We start from the raw sequence: 27,532 nt of genomic DNA, 5'->3' as shown, positions 1-27,532 counted from the left end.
CAACCCTGCCACAGCAACCTCTGCAAGACGTGCCGGATCATCGACACGGATGTCATCATCTCACATGAGAACACCATCCACCAGGTACACGGTACATACACTTGCAACTCGGCCAACGTTGTCTACCTGATACGCTGCAGGAAAGGATGTCCCGAGGCATGGTACATTGGGGAGACCATGCAGACGCTACGACAACGGATGAATGAACACCGCTCGACAATCACCAGGCAAGACTGTTTTCTTCCTGTTGGGGAACACTTCAGCGGTCATGGGCATTTGGCCTCTGATCTTCGGGTAAGCGTTCTCCAAGGCGGCCTTCACGACACACGACAGCACAGAGTCGCTGAGCAGAGACTGATAGCCAAGTTCAGCACACATGAGGACGGCCTCAACCGGGATCTTGGGTTCATGTCACATTATCTGTAACCCCCATAACGACTTGCCTGGGCTTGCAAAATCCCACTAACTGTCCTGTGTGGAGACAATACACATCTCTTTAACCTGTGCTTCACGCTCTCTCCACTCGCATTATCTATACCTTTAAGACTTGATTACCTGTAAAGGCTCGCATTCCAACCATTATTTTGTAAATTTAGTTTGTGTCTTTATATGCCCTGTTTGTGAACAGAACTCTCACTTACCTGATGAAGGGGCAGCGCTCCGAAAGCTTGTGGATTTTGATCCCAAATAAACCTGTTGGACTTTAACCTGGTGTTGTGAGACTTCTTACGGTAAATATGTAACCAGGGTCCAGGTAAATACCATTAAATAGCTTGTTATTATTTGTCCTTTGCTCCTAAGAGAGTTTTGTTCCTTTCATGTCTTTGTTAGCCCTAAGGCCAAGTAATCTTCTTCAGGGAAAAGTAAATAGTTTATTTTGCAAGGTCTGATGTGCTCCACAAATTTCTTTTATTTCACACACCATCTATTTCACAACCACTTTGTACAAATTCCGCGCCAAGGTAATGCTGCAAACCCAGAACAGCTTTTCCCCCACATAGCATGGAAAAAAATCTCCCCAGAGTTCTCTACTGCCCACTCAGGGGGTCAAACACACAAATCACAGCAGTTAGCAATCCTCCCACCAAAACAAATCAGCAACAAGTGCGGACAAGGAGTAATACATTTATCTCTCTCTTAATTCAAGAAACAGAGGCATCTTTCACCAGAGGGAACACTATCCAGTTTGGAAAAGGAGCATTCCCCAGTTAGAAATGCTGCCTCTTTATTGTTTGATATAAAGCTGCTTCTGGATCCCTCAGATAGAGGAGGGGGGGACAGTAATTGGCAGTTTTGTCTCTTCTGCCAACTTGTAACTTCTGCTTGTCACCAATCAAGACAACAAGTTATTTTTTGATGCTTAAGTCACACTCCCATTGATTATTTTATCCATAAACCTTTTGCTGATTTTTTTCAAAATGGATCTGTATGCACAAGCCAGGAAATGTCTGGATCTAATTACACCTTTGATAATTTATCATTCTAAATAGTGAATTCCTGAAGATTAATGGTCAGTTGATTGATCCGAGAAAGGATCAGTTATTAATCTGATAAGAATATTCACTGTTTGTTTTAGATTGCTCTCTTGAAATTAAATTGGGATTTAACCTTTTCCAAATATTAGGATTTCCGATGTAAATGTGTTGCTAACTTAACCTTGAAGCAATAAATCCCTTAAAATAGTATCTTAGCGGCAACAGGTCATATGATTGATCTCACCACCTGTGCCCAGAGCGCACAAACTTGTGCATGATGCTCATGGCAGCCATTTGGCTCAGATCTCCATCGAGAGTGAAAGTCAATGGGAACATTCCCCAGACTAAACCCAGGTACATTTTCCTCTGAAATGCTTGGGTTTTTAATTAGTATTAACGATCAGAAATTTCAGAGCGGTTTGTATTGAATTTGGAACAAGAAATTTGGCTTCATTAAGTTCTTGAACTATGAGGAAAATCTGCCCCTAATGGTCCATTATTCCCGACAGCTGTACTTGCCAATTGTCCTTGAGTAATATTCGGGGATAATATGCCAATGAGAAAGTGTTTACACTTTATCTAGGAGGTTATGTTAAAACTCACGTGTCCTGACTGATCTACAGGATGAAGGATCTGGTTCCAGTCCCACACCGTTCAGGATATTTCTGTGAAACTGAGTGAGGAGAACTATTTCAGATAACTGTGTCAAACAGAGATGGTAATTTGATTTCCAGCTTGGGTCACTGTCTGCGCAGAGTTTGCGCGTTCTCCCCGTGTCTACGTGGGTTTCCTCCAGGTGCTCTGGTTTCCTCCCACACAGTCCAAAGACCGTGCTGGTTAGGTGCATTGACCTTAACAGGCGCTGGTGTGGCACAACTAGAGGATTTTCACAGTAACTTCATTGCAGTGTTAATGTAAGCCTTACTTGTGACTAATAAATAAACTTTACATTTACTTTGCTTTTCATTTCACCAAGTGAATACTGTTGTTATCACGTGGCAACCAACGAACAACTAATTTAACAGGATGAGCAAATCATAGAGCTCATCGACACAGCATTCCATGTTTAAGATTGTTCCTGAAGTTGAAACTCTACAGTATCAAATATTCACTCAGTTTAAAGTCTAGCTGGAATTTCCCGGCTGTTTGGGTTGTGGGACTTTCTGTTCCGCTGCAGTGAACGGAGATTTGGCTCAGCACCAAATTCTCCATCCTTGCTTGCAGCAGCTGCGGGGCGTGAACAGCCAGAGAATTCATGTCTCCCCTTCCATTCAAATTCCTTGTACAGCAAAAACACATGGCAAAGTGTAAAATCAAATCAAACTTCACCCTCTTAACTTGTGTAAGTTCACTGTTCAAACTGGTAAACTGTAACTTAGCTGAAAAAATCATCAATTGTGGTTTGTTTCTGCTCCTTCATTGGCAATTCATTCTAAACTGTTCCTCATCATTTCAGAACTTTTACCTTTCTGTTTCTTGTCCCATTGTTACACACGATCACATCCATCCTTAAAGTCTGCACCTCGAAACATGGCCTCATTGTTTACCATTTCTTTCATTGCTCTCCCCTATTGCCCTTCTTCATGGGCATTCGTTGCATCTTGAGGAAAGAGGTGGTTCTTTTATCCTTCAAAAGCATACCCAAAGCCCTTTCTTTCTAAAGTTTTGGCAGCTACTATTGGCTGGAGTTCTCTGGTGTCACACGCCCTACCACTGCTGTGGGTGAGGAGTGAAAATTTGACGCTCAGCCAAATCTCCGTTCACTGCAGCGGGACTGGAGAATCCCAGTTGTGGGTGAGGTTGGAGAATTCCCGCCATTAACTCTCAAACCCCAGTCTCATGAATATCATTTGGACAATGCTGCACTGTCATCCACCCTCTCAACGGGAAAGAAAATATCTCATTGCACAATCTGAAACAGCAACAGGAAAAATGTGCCCTGTTGTCCTGCTCAACATCTCTGACACGGATTCTCTGGTCTTTATCATATTGCTGCCTATGGAATCGAGCTGTGTGCAAATTGGCTGCTGCATTTCCGACAACAGAGTCTATCCTTCAAAAAATATTTCATTGGTTGTGAAATACTTTGGGATTTTCTGAGATTTCTTAAAGGTGCAATCAGTATAGAAGTTGTCTCTTTCTTAACTCTGGTCTATTGGCTGTAGAGATAAGCAGTTTACAGCCTTCCCGCCAACAGGAACATCTGGGCCCACCAACAGTGAACTTCCACCGCATCTTTCCTGGCAATGGGAAGGAGGTGCATACAATGGGAATCCTGTTGACAGCGGCGGGACAAGAAGATCACACTGTCGGCCAACGGATGGCCACCTTCACCATGGTGAAGCGCACCACATGGGCGTGTGGTCAATCCCAGCCACAGACTTTGCGGGAAACTCACTGGACTGGGAGACGGGATTGTCATTTGATGCCAAGGAAAGATGTTTACTGAAGGAAGCAAATTCGTTATCTGCTTCTGAGTGACAGGAAGACAAGACAGTTATTGTTAGGGATTTCGACTTGCCTGCCAAAGCTAATCCAAAATCTTTGAGAGTTCTGTTACAGGACACAAAGAAAATACACTATCGTAAGGAGATCATGTGCCCATCATGAACATCCCAGAACTGTGTGGAGGAGGCCATGAGAAACTTCTATGCAAGTGTACATTCTGGCAGCAAAATGAATGTTTCTTTGCTTATTTTATATCTTTCCACAAACTTTTTTCCCCTTTTTGGGAATATTGAGGCAGTGTTACAGGCTGACTAGAAACCTGTATAATCATGTCACAGTGAGGCTAGGTGACATCAGGCAGTCGAGACAGTTGGAAGAGCAGATGCACTGACTGAGCAATCTGTTCAATCCACTGTTGTGTGATCAGCAACTCAATAATCTTTCAAGTTTGAGCTGTTCAAAGCTCCATTGCAGCTTTTTCACGAGGAACGAGGAGTCAACATTGCTGTCCTGTAACTGGAATGTTTCTCCTAGTTCTCCTGGCAGCAGGAGGGAGCATTCTTCACAGGATAGTCCAAGTCTGGCAGTAATTTTTCTTTTGAAGCAAACACGTATGCTAGTTTTGCAATGAGTTAGTTCGACATTACAAATTAATTGTATATATCTTCTGTTCAGCTAAAGATACTGACGATTGTGATTGGGAAATTACAATGAAATGTGTCTTGTTCTACAGATTAATAATATTTCATTTAGCTGGATTGTTTTCTGGTTATGTAAGGCACAACTTCTCAGTTTTGTCTTCAATTTTGTATCTTCCTTTTCTATTGACAAACTGTGCCCAACTTTTTAAACATTTGCTCTTGAGATGTGGGTGTCACTGGCCAGCCCAGCATTTATTGCCCATCCCCAATTGCCCCTTGGGAGGGTGGTAGTGAGCAGCCTTCTTCAAAACACTGCAGTCCATGTGGTGTAGGTGCACCCACAGTGCTGTTAGTTAGGGAGTTCCAGATTGTGACGCAGCGACAGTGAAGGAATGATGATATATTTGAAAGTCAGGATGGTGTAAACTTGCCTTTTCAGAATGGCAGGTGGGTGGATCTGCAATTATTTCTGAAATGTTCTGTTTGGTTTGACTTCTTTTCTCTTGTCGAATATCTGTTGATATTCATACGAAGGGCTGGTGTCTAACTGATGTTAGGAATGTGTAATTATGTCCTTGAAATAGTTATATGCCAAATGTATCCATTCAGTAAATGTACTGTAATGCAATGCAAACTGTTGTGATGGACAGAATACATTGTTCAACAAGGGGCATGCCAATTTTCAACATTGAACCATGTTTTCCCATTCATCAGCACAGCAAGGTTCATTGCTTCAACTCCGTACGCTGATCACTCTGATTTTCAGCGCACTGATCAATGTCAGATCAAAGGCTGGTCTTTCCAGATGAAACTTTGGAAGGACTTTTTAAAATCAACTTGATCCGTTCCAAAAAGTTGCCTCAACTGCAGTGCTTAACCAAATGGCAACAGAGTGTGACCTCCAGGCCAGCCATGCTATGTAAAGTAAGTCACATCATTATCACCTACTAGATGGCAATAGGTTGGTGATAAAATCACTGCTTTGCAAATTACCTCCCAATATCTGTTAATTTTATACCATAACATAATCTTGCATGACATTGACAAATAAAATACGAAATAGATGTGAAAATAAATTGAAGGTGAAAATATATTTAAAACTTTTTGTAATCCATTGAAGGTCCCAATTTCTTGGCAGATTTAATTGTTCCTGCTGTTAAAAATAGAATATTCATTATCCAAAATGAACACTTAGAGACTTTTTAATAAAGCACTTTGTGGATTGGTATTTAAATAATTCCATCTCCCTATTTGAAAGCTTTTTATTCGATTCACTTTATTTTCTGTTCTCAGTGAAAGCTGCTGTCTCAGAAAGCTTGTAGTGCTTCCATTTGAAATGGAAATGTTGGTCTTCAATACTCCAGGGAAAAGCACACTTGAACGGCTGACCAACTAAATATTGAATTAATATTTAAAACACAGCAGGCCAAGTAAAATCAGAATGCAAGCGAGCAATTCAAAAATCCAACCAACCTGACTTCATACCTCAAAACTGCCATTTCCTTCTCCAAAATATTAATTACAATAAAATATTACACTGCTGTAATTCAGAATCTACCAATGGAATCAATCTTACCTTGTGTAATTTTCTTTAGTATTTAACAAGTATTCATGCTTGTCACTTCACCAGCATCTCCGGTGATCCTAGTCCTTTGAGAGGCATGCGACTGTGTGATTTCAAATCTCTAATCTCAGATGAACAGTTTCTGCACATCTAAAGAGCAGCCTCTCTGATTGGCTATGGCTCTGATTCCTTTCCTTTTCATCTCATACTTTCTCTCTCTCTCTCTCTCTTTCTCGTTCTCCCTTTCTCCTCCTTTTCATTTCTGTATGAGTACTTCAGGGCAAAGTAAAAATGATTACGGGAAGCACTGAGTGCCTCAGTCCAAGAAAGTTAATTAATAAAAGCGAAAGGCTTGCAGCCTAATTTGCAGTCCTATTGAAAAATGGCAGCATCTGAGCGGCACTGTAAACTCATCAATCCCAGACAGAAGGGTATTGCCAGTCAGGTGGAGTCACAGCACACAGACGGAGAGATATGAGCCCTTTGGAAGAGAGCTGATCATAAATTTCACACACTGTGCAAAGCCATTGCATCTACTAAACACTTAACTTCAAGCTCATCCATCAGAAAGCCACAATCTACCTCCAACTACACGCTGCAGCTCAGGGGATGTCCTTTAGTACCTTGATTGGGAGCAGCTCAAGGCAAATAGAAATCATTTTCCAAATTGCACCTAAATCCATCAGGGGCAAGAATAAATTGGAAAATATGCAAAAATAAAACCCAGCAGCATCTTTGTTTAAACCTACCTCCAAAATCACAGAGCTGGATATAATTTATACTCTCGTCAGATAAGAACAACAATTCAGATAAGCTTCATGTAAAATTCATAGTGAAATTGTCACCTTGTTCCACTTATACTGTCTCCTTCAGTTTGAATGAAAAGTACTGTAAGACTAAATAACAGCTGTGCTTTTACCTAGCACCATGGATACTCTAGTGAACGTATAATTAATGCAGCATCTGTGCAGGATCTCCGATAGGCACTATTATACGTGTAATCAGAGGGGGATGTGCAATGAACCTGCTCGGACAATTGATGTGGGACAGATCAGTGACAAATCGATGGTCAGCAAAATAGTACACGTTATTGAATGGCCACTTAATTCCCTGGTGAATGTTAGAAGTTGAGTGGTTGTACCCAGTAATCTTTTCCTATTTCACCAACTGCCCCAAGTGGAAATGTGTGGCTGACTTTGAATTGCTCAGTGTCTGCTGTGTTGTCAGGTCAGGAGAGCCCCAGATTGAATGCCCGGCCTCTGGCCACTTAGTTGATCTCAGTCTGAGCAGCTGTCCTGGTAAAGATAGTAGGGTAGGTGGGGGCGAATCAATCAGATTTCTTGTTCTTCCCGCGCTGGGAAGAGTGTGTTATGATTAACTTGGCTTTGATCAACAGTATGGACAGAGGGATGTTGAGTGAGAAACAGGGCTGAATCTTATTGGGCCTGCAGGACGAGGCTGGCAAGGGAGGAAATTGGGAGTGGGGGTGGAATTGGGAGAGGGAGTGGGGGTGGAATTGGGAGAGGGAGTGGGGGTGGAATTGGGAGAGGGAGTGGGGGTGGAATTGGGAGGGGGAGTGGGGGTGGAATTGGGAGAGGGAGTGGGGGTGGAATTGGGAGAGGGAGTGGGGGTGGAATTGGGAGAGGGAGTGGGGGTGGAATTGGGAGAGGGAGTGGGGATGGAATTGGGAGAGGGAGTGGGGGTGGAATTGGGAGAGGGAGTGGGGGTGGAATTGGGAGAGGGAGTGGGGGTGGAATTGGGAGAGGGAGTGGGGATGGAATTGGGAGAGGGAGTGGGGGTGGAATTGGGAGAGGGAGTGGGGGTGGAATTGGGAGAGGGAGTGGGGGTGGAATTGGGAGAGGGAGTGGGGGTGGAATTGGGAGAGGGAGTGGGGGTGGAATTGGGAGAGGGAGTGGGGGTGGAATTGGGAGAGGGAGTGGGGATGGAATTGGGAGAGGGAGTGGGGGTGGAATTGGGAGAGGGAGTGGGGGTGGAATTGGGAGAGGGAGTGGGGGTGGAATTGGGAGAGGGAGTGGGGGTGGAATTGGGAGAGGGAGTGGGGCTGGAATTGGGAGAGGGAGTGGGGGTGGAATTGGGAGAGGGAGTGGGGATGGAATTGGGAGAGGGAGTGGGGATGGAATTGGGAGAGGGAGTGGGGGTGGAATTGGGAGAGGGAGTGGGGATGGAATTGGGAGAGGGAGTGGGGGTGGAATTGGGAGAGGGAGTGGGGATGGAATTGGGAGAGGGAGTGGGAATGGAATTGGGAGGGGGAGTTGGCGGTGGAATTGGGAGGGGGAGTGGGAGTGGAGTCCCCATCTTCTTTCTGTTGTCGTGGTATTTTGTCAACAGCAGAGATGGTGGAAGATTCCCCTCATGCTCAAAGATGGATTGTTCTGTTACGTGGCGATTTAAGGGTATCTCATTGCCACCGTCAGCATTTTACCACTTGTCGATGGGCCTATGGCTACATGGGGAGACTGCTAGTCTCCCTGTTGACTCAGGGGTGGGCTCCCTCCCATCTGGACACACTGTGGCTTGCAGAGAAGGTCCACACAGCAGCAATGGCAGCTCACCCTCACCAACCACCGCCCTCCCCCTCTAGACCTGTCACTGTGTCTTGCTTGACTGACCTTGACAAAGCTTGACCCTCTGTGAGGCCAGCATCATCGATAAACCTTTTAGCCAGTGTTGTGGTCACCCTCCCAATGGCACTGCTGGAGGTAGAAGACTCCGATTAGAGAAGCAGGAGGAGGCCATTCGGCCCTTCGGGCCTGCTCCACCATTCATCTTGATTATGGCTGATCATCGAATTCAATATCCTGATTCCTCACTTCCTCCCATATCCCTCAATCCCTTTAGCCCCAAGAGCTATATCTAATTTCTAATTTCTTCTTGAAATCATTTGGCCTCAACTGCATTCTGTGGGAGTGAATTCCACACATTCACCACTGTCTGGGTGAAGAAATTTCTCCTCACCTCAGTTCTGAAAGGTTTACCCCTTATCCTCAAACTATGACCCCTAGTTCTGGACTCACCCACCATTGGGAACATTCTTTCTGAATCTACCCTGTCTAACCCTGTTAGAATTTTATAAGTTTCTATGAGATCACCTCTCACCCTTCTAAACTTCAGTTAATACAATCCTAACTGACTTAGTCTCTCCTCATATAACAGACCTGCCATCCTAGGAATCAGTCTGGTAAATCTTTGTTGTACTCTCTTGATAGCAAGGACATCCTTCTTCAGATAGCACAGTGGTTAGCACTGCTGCTTCACAGCTTCAGCGACCTGGGTTCGATTCCCGGCTTGGGTCACTGTCTGTGTGGAGTTTGCACATTCTCCTCGTGTCTGCGTGGGTTTCCTCCGGGTGCTCCGGTTTCCTCCCACAGTCCACAGATGAGCGGGCTAGGTTGATTGGCCATGCTAAAATTGCCCCTGTTCTGAGATGTGTAGGTTAGAGGTATTAGCGGGTAAATGTGTAGGGATATGGGGGTAGGGCCTGGGTGGGATTGTGGTCGGTGCAGGCTCGATGGGCCAGATGGCCTCCTTCTGCACTGTAGGGTTTCTATGATTCTATGATTCTATAAGGACACCAAAACTGCACACAATACTCCAGGCCTGGATAGAGTGGACGTGGAGAGGATGTTTCCACTAGTAGGAAAAACTAGAACAGAGGGTACAACCTCAGGCTAAAGGGACGATCCTTTAAAACAGAGATGAGGAGGAATTTCTTCAGCCAGAGAGTGGTGAATCTGTGGAATTCTTTGCCATAGAGGGCTGTGGAAGCTGGGTCATTGAGTGTCTTTAAGACAGAGGTCGATAAGTTCTTTATTAATGAGGGGATCAGCGGGGAAAAGGCAGGAGAATGGGGATGAGAAAAATATCAGCCATGATCGAATGGCAGAGCAGACTCGATGGGCCGAGTGGCCTAATTCTGCTCCTATGTCTTATGGTCTCACCAACGCTCTATACAATTGCAGCAAAACATTCCTATCCAGTGGCACTGATTGGTTGGCAAAATTTAGGGCTTTCATCCCTAAAAGGCACAGGATTGCTGGCGGCAACTCATGAACTGCAAGATGGACAGACTGGAGCTCTCAGAGACAGCCCAAGGAGCAATTACCCCCAGCTTTCCAGTTCATCACCACCCACATAAAATCCAGTCATTGGGATATTTATGCTCAAAACCTGGATATTTATGCTCAAAACCTGGATATTGACAGAATTCCTTGGAATTATACCAGAGGCAAAGTCAAAACTTTCAGGAGAGGGAGAGACTAATTTTCTTTACTTTATATAAAACTCACTCAAAATACAGGTATCCATATTTGGTCTCTGACATAAGCCTATGGTAAGAGCAGGTACATACCCCAAACAGAAACATATTTCTATGAAATACACTGATGGTCATTGCCAGTCATGATGTGGAGATGCCGGCGTTGGACTGGGGTAAACACAGTAAGAAGTTTAACAACACCAGGTTAAAGTCCAACAGGTTTATTTGGTAGCAAATGCCACTCGCTTTCGGAGCACTGCCCCTTTCGTCAGGTGGACGAAGGGGCAGCGCTCTGAAAGCTAATGGCATTTGCGACCAAATAAACCTGTTGGACTTTAACCTGGTGTTGTTAAACTTCTTACAGTCATTACCAGCCCAGGATACCCCAAGGACATTTTCTTACTTCCAACCTTATGGCAAAACAGCCAATCTCAGCGGTTGTCTCAATGGGCAGCTGTTAGTTCAGTTCAGTGTTAATATTTCCTTCTCCTGATCACAGACATTTGCCATCTGGAGCCACTGGGCTCAATGAGCAGTTCCTCTGGGATAAACAAAAGGGAAATCTCAAGTCCAGCCCTGACAGCAGTAAGACACTACCTGTCCATGTAAAGGTCACCGCTCTATTCCATTTCAGCACCTCCCTGAACAGCAAGGTAAGCTCCACAGCTGCAAACTATTCACAAAGTTTCAGCAGAGGAATATCTTCCCCAGTAACACAGTTGGAGAATCACTGCACAGTGCTGACCATGTAAAGAGTGGAATATAAACCAAATACTACAGATGCTGGAACCTGAAAATAAAACAGAAAATGTTGGAAACACACAGTTAGGTCTGATAGCGTCTTGGAGAGAAATGTTTCAAGTCCGTTAACTATAAAGGGTAAATCTTCTGTTCTGTGTCTCTGCCCAAGTGGCAGGGTATGTGATGGCATAACGGTATTGTCACTGGACTTGGAATCCAGAGATCCAGGGTCATCTTTACTGGAAGATGTGAGGGGACTGCACAGAGTTGAGATTTTCCTCCAATGGATGAAGGAAGAGTAAGACAACCTCTGCAACCAATGAGATGCGAATGTAAGTATCTGAGGAGTTAAGCAGAAAAAGTGTGGTCCATCCATTCTGGAGGTAACACACCGACAGGAACTAGGAGCTCAGGAAGGCGAAACATGTGACTGATGCAGCTGAAGGTGAGTGAAGTTACCAATCACCTGTCAATCAGTGATAGTAATTGGTGACAGAAGTGTAATGAGCTGCAGCCTCTCACCTGGCCATGGCTGCAGCTCTTCCAAGGTTCAAAGCCTCTGAATTGTTTTTTTTTAAACTGGATAATTGGTTGTCTGGCAGACATAAAGGGATTCACCACTTGCCTCAGAACACAACCATGGGGAAAATGGCAGAGGGCAGAATGTCATTGAGATTTAACTCACTGTGGCCCCATTTTCCCTCTCAGCTGAAGGTAAACAACTCATGGCGGCACGGTGGCACAGTGGTACAGTGGTTAGCACTGCTGTCTCACAGCGCCAGGGACCCAGATTCAATTCCGGCCTTGGGTCACTGTCTGTGTGGAGTTTGCACATTCTCCCTGTGTCTGTGTGGGCTTCCTCCAGGTGCTGCAGTTTCCTCCTGCAGTCCGAACATGTGCAGGTTAAGTGGATTGGCCATGCTAAATTGCCGCTCAGTGTCCCAAGATGTATAGTTTAGGGGAATTAGCGGGGTGACTATGTGGGGTGCCTGGGTAAGATGCTCTATCAGAATAGGTGCAGATTTGATGGGCTAAATGGCCTCCTTCTGCACGGGAGGGATTTTATGAACTCATGGCACTAATCAAAGAAGATTATAGGAATTCTCACCAGTGTCCTGGCCAATGTTTATCCCTCAATCAACATCACAAGAACAGGCTAGCTGGCATTATCATATTGTTATTGAGTTAGGGTTAGGGTTTTGTTGAGCATAACGTAGCAACCATGTTTCCTACATTACAACAGTGACTACATTTTAAAGCTGCAAAGCACCGTGGGACATACTGACGTCATGGAAGGTACTACACAAATGCAAGTCTGTTTTCTCCTAATCGCTCCATTGATCCATGGACATCACTGTGCCGATGTGAAACCTCATCCTCTGCCCATGGGATCTTGCTATTTGCTCCTTGATCGATGATCTGATGGAGTCCAATCTGTTGTGGCCCTATTGCCAAGGCAGATGCTCACAGCACAAATCCTCAAATACGATTGGCTGTGCACATGGCCATGTGTGGGGCCTCTCTAATCAACATAATCATCTTCCTTTATGTTGAAAACACCTCCTTCCTCTTTACAGCAGCTCCAGACAATATCCCTCTATCCAAGCACCAAAACCTGGGCCTTCACACTCTATCAAATATTCCACCAACCCCCTCACCAAGCCCCTCACCAAGCCCCTCACCAACCCCCTCACCAACCCCCTCCTCACCCCCTCACCAACCCCCTCACCAACCCCCTCACCAACCCCCTCACCAATCCCCTCACCAACCCTCTCACCAACCCTCTCACCAACCCCCTCACCAACCCCCTCACCAACCCCCTCCTCACCCCCTCACCAACCCCCTCACCAACCCCCTCACCAACCCCCTCACCAACCCCCTCACCAACCCTCTCACCAACCCCCTGTGAGCGTATAACTAACTACATCATCAAAATGGCCCTGAAATTGCTGAAAAATATTGGCAGGTCCATGACGCTAGGCATTATTAATTTGTAAAAAGAACCAGCATTTGTGGTGAAGGAGGGAATAGGCTGTGATATTCCACAAATTGCTATTGATTTGCAATACTTTGCCATGAGCCTCAACAAACTAAAACATTGCAATTGCCCTCTGATCCTCCCTAATGAAGTTCATTGCATACCATCATATTTCAGCACTTACACTATTAATGCAATTAATTCAGTGCCATGAACTGGGAATCAATTGGTGGGCGTTTGTTTGATGGTGTATTGTAGGGTACTGACATGACAACATTAGAGACCCATCAGAAATTGATGACTCGCGGAGTCTTGTTCCCATGGACATTAACTTCTTCCTAAAGGTTTTTTAATTTTTTTAATGTATTCTGGCAGTATTTCTGTGCCAATTGTGCCAGCCAGACTCCTGTTACTGTCAGAAAGAAATCATTTTCAGGATGCAAAGCTGAAACAAAGAGGAGGATAAAAGCTGAATGAGATGGGACTTTGTCCTTTCTCATCCAGGAATCCCTATGTTCCTCATTAGGATTATCCTGTTGTTTCAATCCTTCACAGTCAATAATGTCCATATATTTAACACATGCATCCTGCCTTGCATGAATAATATCACATGGACCAATACTACAATTCCCAATCAGGGTTACAATGTTTTCTTGATCTTTTGTTTTATTCACATTCTTGCTTTCCTTTCTTTTCTTAATCTGCATGCGGACGGGGAGGCGATGGCCTGGTGGTATTATCGCTTGACTATTAATCCAGAAACCCAGATAATGTTATGGGGACCCGGGTTCGAATCCCGCCACGGCAGATGGTGGAATTAGAATTCAATAAAAATATCTGGAATTAAGAATCGACTGATGACCATGAAACCATTGTCGACTGTTGGAAAAACCCATCTGGTTCACTAATGTCCTTTAGGGAAAGAAATCTGGCGTCTTTACCCGGTCTGGCCGACATGTGACTCCAGAGCCACAGCAATGTGGTTGACTCTCAACTACCTTCTGAAATGGCCGAGCAAGCCACTCAGTTGTGACAATCGCTACAAAGTCTGAACAAAGAAATGAAACCAGAAGGACCCCCTGGCATCGACCTAGGCACCGGAAAAGACAATGACAAAACAAACAGCCCTGTCAACCCTGCAAAGTCCTCCTTACTGATATCTGGGGGCTAGTGCCAAAATTGTGAGAGCTGTCTCACAGACCAGTCAAGCAACAGCCTGACATAGTCATTCTCAAGGAACCATACCTTACAGATAACCCCCCAGACACCTATTACCATCCCTGGATGTGTCCTGTCCCACAGGCAGGACAGACCCAGCAGAGGTGGTGGCACAGTGGTATACAGTCGGGAGGGAGTTGCTCTGGGAGATCTTAACATCGACTCCAGGCCCCATGAAGTCTCATGGCTTCAGGTTAAACATGGGCAAGGAAACCTCTTACTGGTTACCATGGACTGTCCTCCTTCGGTTGTCCTCATGTCACACTATTTGTAACCCCCACAGAGTTTCACTGGCTGTCTTGTCTGGAGACAATACACATCTTTTTAGCCTGTCTTGATGCTCTCTCCACTCACATTGTTTTGTTTCTTAAAGACTTGATTAGTTGTAAGTATTCGCATTCCAACCATTATTCATGTAAATTGAGGTTGTGTCTTTATATGCTCTGTTTGTGAACAGAATTCCCACTCACCTGAAGAAGGGGCTTGCAGCTCCGAAAGCTTGTGTGGCTTTTGCTACCAAATAAACCTGTTGGACTTTAACCTGGTGTTGTTAAACTTCTTACTCCTTCGGTTTACCAGGATGTTGCCTGGTATGGTGGGAAAATCGTATGAGGAAAGGCTGAGGGGCTTGAGGTTGTTTTCGTTAGAGAGAAGAAGGTTAAGAGGTGACTTAATAGAGGCATACAGGATGATCAGAGGATTAGATAGGGTGGATAGTGAGAGCCTTTTTCCTCGGATGGTGATGGCTAGCACGAGGGGACATAGCTTTAAATTGAGGGGTGAGAGATATAGGACAGATGTTAGAGGTAGGTTCTTTACTCAGAGAGTAGTAAGGGCGTGGAATGCCCTGCCTGCAGCAGTAGTGGACTCGTCAACATTAAGAGCATTCAAATGGTTATTGGATAAACATATGGATGATATTGGAATAGTGTAGATTAGAGGGGCTTTAGATTGGTTCCACTGGACGGCGCAACATCGAGGGCCGAAGGGCCTGTACTGCCCTGTAATGTTCTATGTTCGGCTGATGAATCAGTATTCCTCCATGTTGAACAAAACTTGAAGGAAGCACTGAGGGTGGCAGGGGCGCAAAATGTACTCTGGGTGGGGGATTTCAATGTCCACCACCAAGAGTGGCTCAGCAGCAGCACTACTGATCGAGCTGGTCGGGTCCTAAAGGATATAATTGCTAGATTGAGTCTGCAGCAGGTGGTGAAGGAACCAACAAGAGGAAATAACAGTCTTGACCTCACCCTTACCAATCTGCCGGCTGCAGATGCATCTGTCCATGACAGTATTGTTAGAGTGACCACCGCACACTCCTTGTGGAGATGAAGTCCCGCCTTCACATTGAGAATAACCTCCAAAGTGTTGTGTGGCACTGTCATCGTGCTAAATGGGACAGACTTCAAACAGATCTAGCGACTCAAGACTGGGTATCCATGAGGTGCTGAGGGCCATCAACAGCAGCGGAATTGCACTCCAGCACAATCTGCAACCTCATGGCCCGGCACATCCCCCACTCAACCATTACCATCAAGCCAGGGGATCAACCCTGGTTCAATGGAGAGTGCAGGAGGACATGCCAGGAGCAGCACCAGGCATACCTAAAAATGAGGTATCAAACTGGTGAAGCTAGCAAACAGGACTACTTGCATGCCAAACAGCAAAAGCAGCAAGTGATAGACAGAGCTAAGCGATCCCACAACCAACGGATTAGATGTAAGTTCTGCAGTCCTGCCACATCCAGCTGTGAATGATGGTGGACAATTAAACAACTCACTGGAGGAGGAGGCTCCACAAATAGCCCCATCCTCAATGATGGAGGAGCCCAGCACATCAGTGTGAAAGATAAGGCTGAAGTATTCGCAACAAGCTTCAGCCAGAAGTGCCGAGTGGATGATCCATCTCAGCCTCCTCCAGTGGTCCCCAGCATCTCAGGTGCCAGTCTCCAGCCAATTCGATTCACTCCACGTGATATGAAGAAACGGTTGGAGGCACGGGATACTGCAAAGGCAATGGGCTCCGACAACATTCCGGCAATAGTACTGAAGACGTGTGCTCCAGAACTTGCCGCTCCCCTAGCTAAGCTCTTCCAGTACAGTTACAACACTGGCATCTACCCAGCAATGTGGAAAATTGCCCAGGTATATCCTGTACACAAAAAGCAGGACAGACCCAACCCAGCCAATTTCTGCCCAATCAGTCTACTCTCGATCATCAGTAAAATGATGGAAGGGTCATCAACAGTTCAATCTAGCAGCACCTGCTCAGCAATAACCTGCTCAGTGACGCCCAGTTTGGGTTTCGCCAGGGTCACTCAGCTCCTGACCTCATTACAACCTTGGTTCAAACATGGACAAAAGGGCTGAATTCCAGAGGTGAGGTGAGAGTGACAGCCCTTGACATCAAGGCCGCATTCGACCAAGTGTGGCATTAAGGAGCCCTAGCAAAACTGGAATCAATGGGTATCAGTGGGCAAACTTTCCGCTGTTTGGTGTCATACCTGGTACATAGGAAGATGGTTGTGGTTGTGGAGGGTCAGTCATCTCAGCTCCAGGACATCTCTGCAGGAGGCCTATCAATCTTCAGCTGCTTCATCAATGACCTTCCATAGGCCATAAGACCACAAGACATAGGAGCAGAACTAGGCCACTCGGCCCATCGAGTCTGTTCCGCCATTCAATCATGGCTGATATTTTTCTCATCCCCATTCTCCTGTCTTTTCCCCATAAGCCCTGACCACCTTATTAATCAAGAACCTATCTATCTCTGTCTTAAAGACACTCAATGGCCTGGCCTCCGCAACCTTCTGTGGCAAAGAGTTCCACAGATTTACCACTCTCTGGCTGAAGAAATTCCTCCACATCTCTGTTTTAAAGGATCATGCCTTTAGCCTGAGGTTGTGTCCTCTGGTTCTAGTTTTTCCCACAAGTGGAAACATCCTCTCCACATCCACTCTATCCAGGCCTCGCAATATCCTGTAAGTTTCAATAAGATCCCCCCTCATCCGTCTAAACTCCAACGAGTATAGTCCCAGAGTCCTCAACTGTTCCTCATATGACAAGCTCTTCATTCCAGGGACCATTCTTGTGAACCTCCTCTGGACCCTTTCCAAGGCCAGCACACCCTTCCTTAGATATGGGGCCCAAAACTGTTCACAATACTCCAAATGGGGTCTGACCAGAGCCTTATACAGCCTCAGAAATACATCCTTGCTCTTGTATTCCAACCCTCTTGACATGAATGCTAATATTGCATTTGCCTTCCTAACTGCCGACTGAACCTGCACGTTAACCTTAAGAGAATCTTGAACAATGACTCACAAGTGACTTTTTGTTTCCCTCCATCATAAGGTCAGAAGTGGGGATGTTAGCCGATGATTGTACAATGTTCAGCACCATTTGCGACTCCTCAGATACTGTTCAAAGTCCATGTTCAAAGGCAACAAATCTGGACAATATCTGGGCTTGAGCTGACAAGTGGCAAGTAACATTAGCGCCACACAAATGCCAGGCAATGACCATCGCCAATAAGAGACATTCTAACCACCGCCCCTTGATATTCAATGGTGTAACCATCACTGAATCCCCCACTGTCAACATCCTGGGGGTTACCATTGACCAGAAACTCAACTGGACTCACCTACAAGAGCAGGTCAGAGGCTAGGAATAGTAGGTTAGTAACTCACCTCCTGACTCCCCAAAGCCTATCCACCATCTACAAGGCATAAGTCAGGAGTGTGATGGAATACTCCCCACTTGTCTGGATGGGTACAGCTCCAACAACACTCAAGAAGCTTGGCACCATCCAGGACAAAGCAGTCTGCTTGATTGGCACCACATCTACAAACATTCAATCCCTCCACCACCGACGCTCAGTAGCAGCAGTGTGTACTATCTACAAGTTGAACTGCAGCAATTCACCAAAGATTCTTAGACAGCACCTTCCAAACCCACGACGACTTCCATCTAGAAGGACGAGGGCAGCAGATAAATGGGAACGCTGCCATCCGCAAGCTCCCCTCTAAGCCACTCACCATCCTGACTTGGAAATATATCGCCGTTCCTTCGCAGTCACTGGGCCAAAATCCTGCAATTCCCTCCCTAAAGGCATTGTGGGTCAACTCACACAACATGGACTGCAGCAATTCAAGAAGGCAGCTCACCACCATCTTCTCAAGGGCAACTCATGATGGGCAATAAATGCTGGCCAGCCAGCGGTGCCCTTGTCCCATAAATGAATAAAAAAACTTGGACAATCAAATTAGCAATGGTGGTCTAAAAGATTATTCGTTCAAATTCTTTTATGACAATTTCCTGGCACAATATATTTTGGAACCAACAAGGGGTAAAGCTGTTTTAGATCTAGTATGGTGCAATGCAGCAGAGTTAATTGGTAATGCCACAACAGAAGATCCATTGCGAAATAGTGATCATAATACAATTTAATTCCCACATTTAAGTTTGCAACTGATATACTCCAATCACAAACAAGAATCTTAAACTTAAACAAAGACAATTACAGAGGCACAGTAAGGAACTCCATATCATAATTATAGAGGCATGAGGAAAGAAGTGGCTAAGGATGATTGGATAAATAGATTTAACGGTATGGTGGTAAATAAACAATGCAACATACTTAAAGAAATAATTCAATATGTTCCACTTGAGGTTGAGGAAAATATTAGATTAAAAAGAATGTTGTAAAGAGTAGTAGAATTCATAGAATCCCCACAGTGCAGAAGAAGGCCATTCAGCCCATCGAGTCTGCACCGACCACAATACCACCCAGGTCCTATCCCCATAAACCCACATATTTACCCTGCTAATCCACTGAAACTAGGGTTAATTTAGCATGGCCAATCAATGTAACCTGCGCATCTTTGGACTGTGGGAGGAAACCAGAATATCCGGAGGAAACCCACGCAGACACGGGGAGAATGTGCAAACTCCACATAAACAGTGAACTGAGGCCGGAATTGAACCCGGGTCCCTGGCGCTGTGAGGATTTGGAAACTCGTAATGAGCCACCAAAAAATTAATAGAAAAAGGGAAAAAATTGAACTTGAGAATAAACTTCTCAATTTCTTGGATAGACCTTTTAGCATGATGTGGACCAATATCAAATCTTTTTTCCAGAAATTTGAGAGCTGAAGCTCGAGAAAAGAAGTTTTCATCGTTCTCCAGATTCTCCATTCCAACCATTTCTGAGCCAATGAGTTGTGAGCACTCATTTGGATCATGTGACACCATCTTTGCAGCCCATGCATTTGTAAGTTTTTGGACATAATCCAATTCTTGTGTCTGATTGAATCATCAAGCAAAGTCTACAGAAACTATAGAACAGGTTTTGATTTTTGTGGCCAGTTTACATTTTAGAACTTCCAGACAACTTGCACCAAACATCTGACCAATCACTGCATTGGGGTAGTGGGGGGGGGGGCTAACCAATATTTCAGTATAAAGCAATGTGTTATATCCAGGGGTGTGAAGTATCATTTTGTATTAACTACTGTAAAATACTGTAAAATATTTGCCATGCCAAAATGATCCAATTTTACTGTTGTCTTTTTGTCCTTTGGCAATAGCTTTCCAACACAATTGATTATTTTCCCTGAAAGACAAAATAACCTATCTAGCTTCTTTACATTTCCAACAGCCTCAGGAGTCACAGTGGTGCTGGCATTTCACATGCATTGCCGTAGTGCTACAAGGAATCTGTGATATACTTTATGGTCTCTGTCATTCGAAATGTCCAAAAGGGAAAGAGAGAAGTGAAACACGACATACCTCCTGAATCAGAGTGTTGCTGCCTGTATACATTCATTCTATGGGACAGCATGTCAAACTCTCCCAACCTACTTACTGGATATAGTATTGGAGTTATCCTTCTGCACCCATGCACAGACTTACTCAACACAAACCTCTGTTACAAGTCGACATCACAGAAACAGGCCATTTGGCATTTAAACTCCAAATGAGTCTCCTCCAATTACTCTTCATCTAATCCTATCAACATACTTTGCTATCCTTTGTCATGTGCTGATCCAATTTCCTCCAAATTCAGCTACTCAGCTCAACTACTCCTTGTGGGAAGCAAGTTCCACATTCTCAGCACTCTCTAAGTAAAGACATTTCCACTAAACTCTCTGTTGGACAATTTGTGACCATCTTATATTTATGGACTCTAAGTTTGATCCCTCCCACAAGTGAAAATGTCTTCTCTACATCGACCCAAACAAACCATTTTATTATCTCAAAGACTTGTATCAGGTGACCCTTTGGCTGGCTCTTGTTCAGAGCATAAAGCCCCAGCCTGTTCATTAGAAATCATAGAAATCATAGAAACCCTACAGTACAGAAAGAGGCCATTCGGCCCATCGAGTCTGCACCGACCACAATCCCACCCAGGCCCTACCCCCATTATCCCTACATATTTTACCCGCTAATCCCTCTACTCTACGCATCCCAGGACACTAAGGGGCAATTTTAGCATGGCCAATCAACCTAACCCGCACATCTTTGGACTGTGGGAGGAAACCGGAGCACCCGGAGGAAACCCACGCAGACACGAGGAGAATGTGCAAACTCCACACAGACAGTGACCCAAGCCGGGAATCGAACCCAGGTCCCTGGAGCTGTGAAGCAGCAGTGCTAACCACTGTGCTACCGTGCCGCATTCTTTCCCAATAGATAAAACCTTTGAGATCTGGTGCCATCATTTTTTAATCTTTTTATGAATCTTCTTCAGTGCCTTTATGTTCATTTTATAATACGAAGAGCAGAACTGTGAGTAAAATGGGTTACTAAAGATGTTTCAGCCTGAGATGCACGCAAAAACAGTCACTTAATTAATCCTGTGCAGTGGGAAGGAAGGTCGGAATAAGACAAATTAAATTAAAATCTGTTGTGAATATCTAACAGTGTCGGATCTTAAAACACATGCAACAGAAATTAGAATCGAAACAGAATTTCAATTCTCTCATTAGTTGAATGTACTTGGTGAATCAGATACTTGTGTTCAAAAAGAAGTGTGTCGCTTGCAGTAATATTCCAGCTGCTTCAGTCACACGTGTCAGGTGACGACTAATACATGAATCTTGATGCTGAACCATGTTTCTACATTTAGCATTGACACGGAGCCATTCCTCATTTAATTATTTTCCTCAAAGCAGGATTAAAGGCACCCTACAAGTAATACTGCTCCAAAGTTAAGAACACAGGAGAAACCAGGAAGAAGAAAAGGCAATGCTGCTCACTGAGTCCTATCTTGTCTGGATATTAACTCCTGTGTTTTGAAAAACTGCAGGTTTTTTGCCTCAATCAAAACCATTCCAAATAGTTATCAATCATAGAATCCCTACAGTGCACAAGGCAGTCATTCGGCCTATCGAGTCTGCACCAACCACAATCCCACCCAGGCCTATCCCCATAACCCCCATGCATTTACCCCAGCTAGTCCCCCTAACACCAAGGGGCAATTTAGCATGGCCATTCCACCTACTCTGCACATCTTTGGACTGTGGGAGGAAACCGGAGCACCCAGAGGAAACCCACGCAGACATGGGGAAAACGTACAAACTCCATACGGACAGTGATCCAAGCCGGGAATTGAACCCTCGTCTCTGGTGCTGTGAAACAGCAGTGCTAACCACTGTGCCGCCCTGGCACAGTGGTTAGCACTGCTGCTGGATTAAAGGAGTTAAAGGACAATTAACAGCAAATTAGGAGCAAATCTGATCAAGTGACATTTCATTACAGGATCAACGTGACCAGAATAACTGAATCCCTATTCTGAGATTAATATCCACTGATACGACATAGCGAGGTATGCTCAAACTTGCTACTTAAACACGAGCTACAATATGAAAAGTATTTTTTTGCTTTTGGTCTGCATTTTTTGTGAGTAGCAACTGAGGGATATTTTCAATGATCCACCCCTTCAGGTTTTAAAGTGTAACATAACGCACACTTAAAACCACAAATGAGATCAAGTTGAACAGAATGATTTGCAGGATGCCAAACTTACATTGCAATTCTGCTGGAAAATCTGATAGGATGTCAGCAACTTGATGACATCACTCCCAGTTATCAGGTCTGCACTGATTTATTTACAAATAAACCATTTTGGAAAGTCTGCCAGATTCAGCTTTCAAAAACCTTCATCAAAAGTTTCATCATAAAACAAAGTGAGAATGCAGTGCATGACAACACGGAAAGTGCTTTGCTCGACAGACCTGATTTCGATGCTGAGGTGAGTGTTAACTCTATTTAATGACATTAAAGGACTTCAGACAGCAGGAGGGGTGGAGTGATGAAGAATGTTTCTGTTCCAAAGTAGGTAAGAGCAAATTGCATGAAATAGTGCACTCAGATAGCTTAATTAAAGGTTAATAGTAGTTACCCGTAGTCACCTAGCATAATCCGTCTTAGTTTATATAGAAATAGTTGGGGTGGCACAGTGGGTAGCACTGCTGCCTCACAGCACCAGGGACACAGGTTCAATTCCAGCCTCGCATCACTGTCTGTGTGGAGTTTGCACATTCTCCCCATGTTTGCGTGGGTTTCCTCCGGGTGCTCCGGTTTCCTCCCACAGTCCAAATGACGTGCTGGTTAGGTTGATTGACCATGCTAAATTGCCCCTCGTGTCAGGGAATTAACATGGTAAATATGTGGGGTTACGGGGAGGGGGTCTGGATGGGATTGTGGTTGGTGCAAACTCAATGGGCCAAATGGCATCCTTTTGCATTGTAGGGATTCGAGTTAGCAGAGAATACATTATCAGTAACTCATTCACATCAATATGTTCCCAATCACACCATTATCCTCAAACCTCTTATTTCAAGGATTTTTGGAAAAGTCCTTGAATGAGTGAAAGGGATCCATTGCGATTATATTTAGGTGTTGAGATATATATGTCTTTCCTTTAATTTAAACTGATGGGAAATCCTGTCTTTTGTCTGTTCTTAAGAGTCACAGCACTAAAGGCATTAAAATACTTTGTGCAGAATTTATTCAGCCTGTTCGCCATGGCTGCAAAATACTGCGAGAGGGCCATCATGGGATTTGCGTCAATGAGATTATGGAATACGACCTCCCCGCCCCCCCCCCTCTATCCCCCACCCCCCTGCCCCACCACCACCACCCCAACCAGTGATGTGAGCAGGTTCATGCCCAGAGAGGATGTGAACCTGATTTGGATGAATTTAAATACATTTTAAGGTCATTAAACGGCTTTACACTGTAGTGTTTGGCCATAATGAATCCTTTCCCCTCCCCTCCCAACATTCCCCAACCCCCGGTGGCTGGGTATCCTCTCGGTGCGAAGCCCCAACTGTTTTTTGAGAACCAGTCATGATGACCACGGTGGGGGCACGTAAGTGAATTTAACCCCCAGGTGGTGTGGGACAGCATCTTGGCACTGCCAACCTGGTGCTGCCATGGGTAGACTGTCTGCAGAGCCCCATTGCGGGGGGGGGGGGGATTCCTCTTACGTGTGGGGGTGAGAGGCCCAGTGGTTGATGGGGAGGAGGAGGGGGGGCGGAGTTGTGCATGCACAATGGTACCCCTACAGCTCAATAGCCAGCTTCCCGGAGTGAATCGGCTTTGTCCACTCCCCTTACTGGCAAGAATCACACTTGGCCTCATTTTCTTTTTTAAGTGCCGTACAATTGTGTCTGTGAGCTCACCAAAAAAAATGGGTGTGAATCTCTCCCGTTTTCACATATATTTGGCACACTAAGTTTTTTTTGTTAGATCACCCCCTTAGTTCTACTTCTGCGCATTAATTTGAAGCAATATTCCAGATTGACGCTTTCTATCTTCATAACAAGCTTACACACGCTTATAATATTGTCTCTTGGATGTTTCTGTTCCAAATTGGGATGTTCAAATTTCTGCAATCTTTTCTCAAATAGCCCAGTTCTGGGACCTGATGGTTCCTCTCTGCTTTCAGCAATATTCAGGGACTGAGCAAACTCAAGCTCGAGAAAGTTGAATCTTTTCCTTCTTTGATCTATTTTCTCCTATTTTAGCTTGCAGTTCAACATTCTGTTGGCATTGTTGATTGATGATCTGCATTAATTGATCATTTAGTATCTGGCCATTGTTAGCCATTTCAATACCATGCATATTTCTGCCTTTCTGCAGCTGCAGTTAGGTCCTTTCCATTCTTTCACTGAATTATAGATCCCATCTAAATCGTTGGCCCAAATTTTACAGATAGCATCAAAGGGACAGTGCTTAACAGTCTTTACACAGATTGTGGGGTTTTGAACAGAATGTTGCTGAACCAGTAGTGTGGCACATGTACAGGAGATGAGGCTGTGTAGGCAGGGTAAACAACATCATGTTTGGATTCTCCAGCCCTGCTGCTGTGAATGGAGATTTGGCTGAGCGCCAAATTCCCTGTCCTCACTGGCCGCGTTGGGGGCGGGGGGGGGGGGGGGGGGAAGGGGGGGGAATGTAAACAGCCAGAGAATTCCAGCCCATGTCTCTTCAACCAATCAGATTGAAGAATGCTGACTGAGATACACAGTATAAATCAAGAACTGTTTCAGTTATTTCTAATTTATTCAAAAATCATATACAGGAAATAAAATAAAGTGAGGGAAAGAGATCAAAAAGATTGAATTAAGACAGAGAATTGAAAGAGACAGAAAAAAAAAGAAATAATGAAAATAAGGTTATTTTCATTTTTTTTAAACCTCCAGCAATAATTCAGATCTGAAGGAACAACAATTGCTCACTGGTCAAATTAAACTTTTAGAGCCAGAGAGGTTGTTTTCTAATCATTAAGACTTTATATGTTATTAATGTTGCAAAGTTGCTGCTTGTAAAATTGTCTGTTAAAAAGGTGGGGTTTTTTTCCGAGCTTAGAGTTTTAAAAAAATGTGAGTACACAGAGAGTCCAAAGTGAAACATTTGTATTGAGAGGCCAGGCAGTAGCATTGCCAAGACAACAAGCGGTTTTTGAATTTTGCCCAATCAGTTTAAATTAAGCACCTATCAGATTTGAATTTGATGCTTTGTTAACCTGAGAATCAATGCTATTGTGGGGATGTTGGTATGTCATCAGGGGTATAAGAGACAGCTCTCAGCTCCAGAGAGACACAGCAACTGCCTCTGCCACAACTAATAGCTTTTAGCTCAAAGCCTCATCTGAATAGAAAAGGTACCAAAAAGGAGACAGATTCCAGACAGAAAAAAGAAGACAGAAGATTCCGGAAGACAACAAACCTGGTTGAAATTGAGAGTGACTAAAAGTTCTACTTTTTTTTGTCAATAAGCGGGAATTGTATTAATCTAAACGGCATTCAATTAGAATAGTGTTTTATTTGGTTTGTTAATAGTTTAGTTAACCTGTTCACTGTTAGATAAATAAAGTGTCATTTATAAATTTTAACAAGAGAGTGTCTCAGGTAGTTATTTGGATTTAACCATTAAAAGTTGTTGAAGAGCCGATCGTGCCACTACACACTCACTTTAACAGATTATAAGGTGAGGCACTCCTCCTGGAGTGGTTAGTTCTCAAAGAGGGGATCTCAGCATCCCCTTTATAACATTAAAGAATCATTTCCACCAGAATGCATTTGCCCCAACTCTTTCTGGAATATTTAATGACTATCTAGTGAGTAAATACAGTAACTTCATACTTCCACATGGAATTAATTACCAGGTTTCTGGATTTCAGTATTTGCCTGTGAATGTGCAGAATTTGAAAGTTGCTGTGGGATTTACTCCACTCCTGTTAGTGCAAATCCTCTAACCTTCATTCTTAACTCAAAATCTGGGCTATTGAATTTCTTCCTCATTATGCTGCCTCTTCTAGTTAGATAGCATCTTCAAATCTGACCATTATACATTGATTTTTTTTAGATCCAGGGTGTTTCTTCAATTTGTAAAAGTAGTGGTGCCATCGCTAAGCTCCAAGATAGCTGAGTTCTTAACGACCCACTCAGACACAGCTTCTCTAATGAGTACATGTTATGGAGTTTGGTAGGAAGAATAAAGGATCTGGGTATTATTTAAATGGGGGTGCTGTGTTGGGTCCCCTGGGGGGAAAACGGGGGGGGGTCATGTGTATGCGGGGTGTCCTATGCGAGACTGGGTCTGGGTGCTTAGATAGTTACTCCAAAGTTCAAAGTATTTTTTCCTTCTAACTCTTTCAGAGTAACTCTCGGTAAAACTGGCAAAAGCATCCAAAGATAATGATTTCAATCACTTTTGTCAGATGGTTTCCAGGCCAGCACACTTGTCCATAGGAAGTTAACAGTTCTGGTAAACCCCTACCTGGCACTTCCCAGAGGGATTCCTGAGCGCATCATTGGAAAAAACCCAAATATCACACTGGGGAACCAGGAGGTTTTGGGCCAATGGTCGCATAACCAATTCCAATCATTTTTATGAGAAGGAAAAGTAAGCTGAATGTATTTGACATAACTTGTGTCTGTTGTGTGATTCTATTTTAATATGGGCGCACATTGACCTGTTCCCAGACTCCAGCACCTCCCCTATATCCATGAACATTCCCCTAATGATTGTCACGGATCTACAAATCTTTCCCCAGCTTTTTTCAGCATAATTTAGCTCAACAAAAAGACCATCTATCAATGGAGGATTTATTTGTTTTGAGTCCAATTAGCATGTCTGGGACTTCCATCTAATTTAGAACCAAGTTATTGATTTTATTGGAATATCTTTGTTTGGTGGAGCTTAAATCTTCCCTTGTGAATACTTAATTAAAACCAAATTGATGAATCTCCATGATATATCTCAGGTGCAAATGCAAAACTGATCTACCAATTTGGATATAAAACAGGGTATTAGGTTCTTCTTCTTCTCCTTAATAAAAAGGTTTCTTGCTGAAATAGGCTAAGGTTAGAAAATGACCCACACAGGAAATCCAGACATCTACAGATCTACAGACATCCAAAGATGCCAAAAGATAGTACTGGACAAGGTGGAGTCCCAGGCTAGCCACACGGACCCCTACAGACTATGGCAAGGTCTGCAAGACATAACAGGCTACAAGATGAAGGCATGTAAAATCGCTGGTCGAATGCATCGCTCCCCACTGAGATCAATGCATTCTATGCCTGTTTTGAGCAAGAGATCAGTGAGAGCACACCCTCCACCCTGGAAGCCTCGGACAAGCCTGTATCTGAGGTCACCATCGCAGATGTCAAATCAG

General features: G+C 44.3%; 1 protein-coding gene across 3 annotated transcripts in view; it reads right to left on the bottom strand.

Annotated features, from left to right (window-relative positions):
• LOC144480545 (cadherin-18) overlaps positions 1-27,532 on the bottom strand; it is a 680,005-nt gene that overhangs the window by 272,011 nt on the left and 380,462 nt on the right. Inside the window, exon 4 of one of the 3 annotated variants that reach the window (XM_078200141.1) lies at positions 2,079-2,148. The exons of the other annotated variants lie outside the window; for them this stretch is intronic. The gene's annotated coding sequence lies outside the window, so the exon portion shown is untranslated. The remainder of the gene's footprint in view (positions 1-2,078; positions 2,149-27,532) is intronic. 3 annotated transcript variants of the gene reach the window in all.

This window comes from Mustelus asterias, chromosome 2, assembly GCF_964213995.1.
Source record: "Mustelus asterias chromosome 2, sMusAst1.hap1.1, whole genome shotgun sequence".
NCBI classification, from domain to species: Eukaryota; Metazoa; Chordata; class Chondrichthyes; order Carcharhiniformes; family Triakidae; genus Mustelus; species Mustelus asterias.
Note: the sequence above shows the minus strand (reverse complement) of the source record. Positions and strands in the feature narration are given on the sequence as shown.